The sequence below is a fragment of the Pinus tabuliformis genome, chromosome 2_1, assembly GCF_031772625.1.
Source record: "Pinus tabuliformis cultivar Carrire ecotype Pingquan chromosome 2_1, CPIR1, whole genome shotgun sequence".
Lineage (NCBI taxonomy): Eukaryota > Viridiplantae > Streptophyta > Pinopsida > Pinales > Pinaceae > Pinus > Pinus tabuliformis.
The window spans coordinates 213,244,079-213,250,078 of record NC_142299.1 but is presented as its reverse complement, the minus strand read 5'-3'; positions in this window follow the sequence as shown (position 1 = coordinate 213,250,078).

Sequence of the window (6,000 nt, the reverse complement as noted above, 5' to 3'; positions counted from 1 at the left end):
ATGGATAGAGATTGGGCAAGTGAGGCAGCTGTATCCTCACTTAAACAATGCTTGAAAACCAAATTTTGGTGGTCCAAAAGTCTTTTCAGTGGGAAGGCGTGATCCAAATGGATCCAAGAAACAATCTCTCTATCTTCAAAACTTAAAAAATCATGCCAAGACCAAAGAAAATCGCATAAGGAGGCATTTCAAAACACTATCAGGAGGCAAAAACCTGTGAACTAGTGGAAAAAAAAATAGAGTATAAGAGGCAGAGCAAGTGATGCACAGTAGCCGTCAGATCTGGCTGATCAATGGTCCAGATCTGAGTGGCGGATTGCAATCGGTGGTGAACTTCGGCAGGGATCAGTGGGATCCACATAGGAGATGCAACAGCGATCAGCGGGGATCGGCGGGATCCACTTAAGGCTTGCGACGGTGATTGGCGGAGTTAATCTGGACCGTCGATCAAGTGTGCAGATCGACGACCCATATTACATGGCAGGAGCGCTTACAACGGCCCAGGGGTTATTGCAATGACAAATTGTGATATCGCAATCAGAGCAGCCTAACAGAGCGGGGTTTATGTGTACATTCATATATGTGATCCGATGGACTGAACGTGATAATACTATAAGCCAAATTGTATGGATCTTGAGATCCGTCAAACACCACTTTCAATGTATTTTTGTAGTTTCGTTTGTTAAACAAAATGCGAAGGGGAAAGTGCCGATGCGATATGCTGGACTCGAAAGGGTACCTTAAGGCTATTACATATAATTTCAAGTCTGGGGAAAGCCATTTCTAATGCATTTATCGCAGTTCTTAATACATTGACAAAACACAAGGGACAGAGCCATTGCGATTTGTGACAGCGACCAATAAGCAGACCCGATGGGAGGATAGGGAGGATTTCAGGACTTTTGAAGTCCGATACATTGAGTTTTGGCCACTTTTCTCTCTGAAAATACATTTTCACTGTGAAAACACAGCACAGTCGTTTTAGGAGTTGCAGAGGCCCAAGGCACTCTGGCATTACAGAATGGGTGGCCACCTCCTCTCTATGCATTAAGCAATGAGTGTATAACGCTGGCAGAGGGATTCCAAGCAGACAGAGGCCGGGGAGACCGCGAGATGAGAACCTGAAATGAACAGGCAGCATTGGATTTAAATCCATAGATAAAGAGCGTAGTAGAGAGGCAATATTGCAGGCAAATGCCGAGACAGAGTTAGAATAGAGACAAAGAGCATTGAGGGAGTCTGTGTACTCATAGAAAACTTGAGAGGTTCAAGTAAAGCTCTTATTATTGTATACTATTGTATGTGAGGCTCAAATTGAGCTCCCTATTGTAAAAATAACTCTGCTTGAAGACATAATAGAGAGACCACCACTGAAGTTTGGATCAAGAGATGTAGCCCAGGAGCATTGGGTGAACTCCTCATTAAATTTGTTGTGTTATGTGTTGTCTATTATGTTTTGTTTACTGCTTCATTGTCTGTGCATTTCACAATCTTATCGATCCATTGCATAAAATGACATAGACTAATCCATGCACATAAGTCTATAATACCTTATTATTGTCTTAGATCTCATTATCAGATCAAAAAGAAATACTAGTTAATGAAGGCAAGCACTCCTAGCTCAAGATCTCCATTTCTTATCACCTACACCTCACCAAACTCACTTTAGTCTTTGTAGTCAGAGGTAATAGAATTATCTTGTCCAGCCAACAATAGGGCCCAAAAATATCCCTTTACCCATAACTTGCTCCTTTTATAGGAGGCTTCATAGGGGATACTTGGCACTTCATGCAAAATAACTATTGTTATTAATTTAAAAGTTTGATTATTCACCCACCCATGTGTTACCCTCTCACCAAGGCTCTCTTAATTTCTTTTACTCAAATTTTTATTCAAAAATAATATTTCTCTTTACCCCAACATGACTCCCTATTTCTTGTCCTAGATGTCTCTTTATCCTCGTTTTTTATGCCTTAATTTGTGTTCATTACTGAAGTCAACTGATAGGTCTCATATTTGGTCCCCCGACTACATTCTAGTTTAACTCAAATTGACTCTTAGATGGATATCCTTTTGTTGGCTCTTGCCACATAGAGGTTTTCTAAATTTTCTCTAATTTAATTTATTAATCTTTATTTTCATTCTCCAACATCTCTTCTCAATAAGGCTAGACTATTCTAGGATTAATTTTCCTAATTAACTCTATGCCCCTTTATCCCCTTTGCTTATTAAAACCTTATGTACTTTGGAGTTACTTTATATGCACATTCTCTAGCTAAGGTTTTCCAAATGTGGGAAGGGTAGAGTTCTTAATTGGTCCAATCTTTTATTTCTTCCTAATCCCTCTTTACCCAAAGATTTACCCTTGATTTAGTTTGCTTGGTTTTAAAATCACACTTACTTCATTATGTGAATTAGTATGATTACCTTGTCTTAATTATATTTCAGTGGTTTCTTTTTTATGCAAGGGTGCCAATTCAGTTGTGCCCTTCAAACAATTCCCTTTGAAGCTCCAAGGATGTCACGTCAATCAGTTCTTTATTTATGCAAAGGGTGCCATATCGGTCGTTCTCTTCAAGAACTTCCCTTTGAAGTTCCAAGGGTTCCATGTTTCTTGCCCTTCAAACATCCAGTGACATATGACATAATCAAAATTACTAATGATATCACCACATCATTTCATTAGATAAAACAAGATCTTTGACTACTGATGATTCATCTAAGTAATCATAAAAGAGTGATAGTGATATGGTTATAGGTATAATTTCTTATTTGACATCATTTACTTTACAAAATTTATAAACATTACCCTTAGGATAATCAAAAGATGTTACACTAGATGTTACACCTAGTCCATCTAAAATCTCATTTGGTAAAGCAAGAGAGGGTATTAGAATTTTTTCTTATAACAATCATCTTTCCAACTCACTATTCCTTGATTAATATAAGATTCATCTTCCTGAAATCCTAAATGAGAATCATCACAATCTTCATCTAGTAAACAACAAAAATTTCCAACAAGTGAATTAGAAGGATACATAGCTACATAATGTTCTTAAATTTTTTTACGAAAATAATTCAAAGATAAAATACCTGTTGGAGGGAGTTTCCTATACCATTGTTGAGATCTACCTTCGAACAACATCATGAATAATTTCATCTATACTTCCTCATGTTCGATCCCCATCCTAGGAAGGGAATCATGGAATAGGAGTAGGTGTCCAATCAGATCATTGTCTTCGTCTTCACAAAAACAAGGTAGGTAGGTATCCCATATGTTTATATCGGGTAACTCATTTGGAAATACTGCAATTTGAGAAAAATACAAAGGAGAAAAATATGATGCAATTTAAGAAATAAACATTAGTAATTATAAATCAGGAAGTCATCAGGTGAACAAATAAACAAGAAATATATACACTTGAAACACTTGTATGGCGCTTGATGTTATGACCTTGAACTTCACCAATAGGTCACAAACCTAACCATTCAATCAGTTACCAAGAAAAACGAAAATTAATCTTCGTTCCATGACAATGGCGCCAAAATATGTTGGTGCTCCAATAATCCAAGTAACTGAGGACAACTTGAGACCACATAAATAAGGATTGTATATCCTCTCATTCTAGGTGACAAGGGTTGGCCTCCCTTTCATCACAGTGGGTATTCCCTAGTGATAATCAAAATTGAATAGTCATTGTAAAATAGTATGAATTAAATCGATTTTCTAATTAAACAAATAAATAAGTGAGATTATTAAATAAAGAGTGTTGTAAATAAAATAATGTTTTTTGGGAAAAAAATATGGGAGGTACATGATATAATTTAGAATATTAGTTTGCAGTGCTAAGATCTTCCTCAGATTATAAACAAAATGCTTTCATTGTGCTTAAGGATTCATGAATTTTTTCTAGTGAAATGAAGAGTTTTTATGTTAATTTTATGAGAAATTTAACATAAATAATAAATTGAACAACAACATAAACATGTACAGAACATCATCAAAAACACATTACAACAAGCACATGATAAAGCAGTTCACCCCTCCTGGGCTATGTCTCCTTGGTCTAGCTTCCAATGGCTTGGGCCTCTCTATTATGCTCAAAAGTATAAAAAACTATTTTTACAATGCTCAGATTCTTCTAGAACCTACTCCAATGAGTTTAGCATGTTCAAAAAATGGCCATATAGCCTCTTTTTGCATCCAATTTGGTGGAAAACTGAAGAAGTTATGACTTCCCCCTATTTTCCCATTATTCGCTCCACAAATTGCTCCACATTCGACAGGAACCCACAATTTCGCTCCAAAAATCCGCTAATCGAGCGAGAATTTTACCACGCGACGGGCCATAGTCTGTCAGCAACGACTATCTATCGCAAATTGCAATCAGGAAGGACTGGCGGGCTTAAGGTTTGTGTATGTGGTGGGCAATTGCATGATTGCAATGTGGAAGGCCCGACGAAACTATAAACTGGAACTGAAGAACATCTCGCATCCGGGAACTTATCACAGATCGCAGTTTAGTGGTGCCTTAGTGGGTAAACATAATGCGGGCCTTTGCACCATTGTGATTTGCGATTGTGATATCGCATCGCAACCCAAACCTGTCGGGGCTGATTTTCTGTAATGCCTTCCCTTCGTTGATGTGCGATTGAGATATATTGCATCGCACCTCTAGCTGATTCTTGAAAGTCTTCCTGTAAGGTCCCACCTTAGCAACCATCAGTATTATACTAAGGCTGACTCAAGATGCGATCTAAGTTTAAGTTTTTAAGACATAAAATTTAATGCAAGGTCATATATCTAAATTTTTATTGGTATTCTTTACACTACACACTAATTTCTACTAACTAACTAACCCATGGTAATATTAAACTTCTCATTAAAGCTACAGGGTCATGGTTCCTCAAGATCCAAAACTTACAACCATAAGTCTTAAAATAACATTTAAATGATAGAGTCTTTAGTGGGATAAATAATATCAATCTTTACAAACCACAATTTCCAATAAGCTAATTGTTCATTCTATTGCAATTAAAAGTGTTTACGAGTGACTAATTTGATTTTGTTCTAGATAATATGCCTATGAATTCTTTGGTAAAGTAAAGGGAAGAAAAAAAATATAATTCAACTTCTAAAGGAGTGGTTTCCAATTATTATGAATTCATATGTGAGCTAACAATTACAACAATTCACCTACCCAATTTTCCTTCCATGGATTCTTAATTCAATGGAATCATCATGCTTATTCTTTGAGATATTTCCAGAAACACCTTGGTTGCAAATCCTAAATTCACTTAGTCATATCTATAGAAAATTCATAGATGTAATTAACTACAACCATTGAAGCATTATGTCAAACAATTTGCAAGCCTGGAATGTACAACCATTGAGACATTTTGTCAAACACTTACAACCATAACCCTTAAGGTGATTTCACCACAATTAACTAACATGAATCTAAGATTACATAACTTCTTTTTCATTGTTAGTAATGCCAATAAGTGAACCTAATACATAAGTAGAACTATCATCCATCTTGATTGCTACATATACAAAAATTTAGGCACATAATGACTATAAATATTTAAGAATTTTTACAAATAGCTCGCAGCGATGTAGCTACAGCCATTGGAGAATTTTGAACAACGGTTAGCAGTCACAAAACAAGTTGCTAGCTATTAGACTATCAAACAAGAAGTCACAAGTTATTTAAACTATCAATGTATTAACCATTGACACTTTAAAATAAGAATTCCAAGTTTATATAACAGATTGGTTTCATAAAAAAAAGCAAGACAAACCACTAGGTAAATCACAACTAAAAAAACAGCAAGACAAACCACTAGGTAGCAGCAACAAATATGTAAAATATAGAAGATTACAGAACCATATTCTAAAACTCTGTTTTTTGAAATCAAAGTTGGGGCGACATGGCCTTATGATACAGATACCCCCTGAAGTTAAAATGAATCAAAACAGAAATGCCCAGAAACATG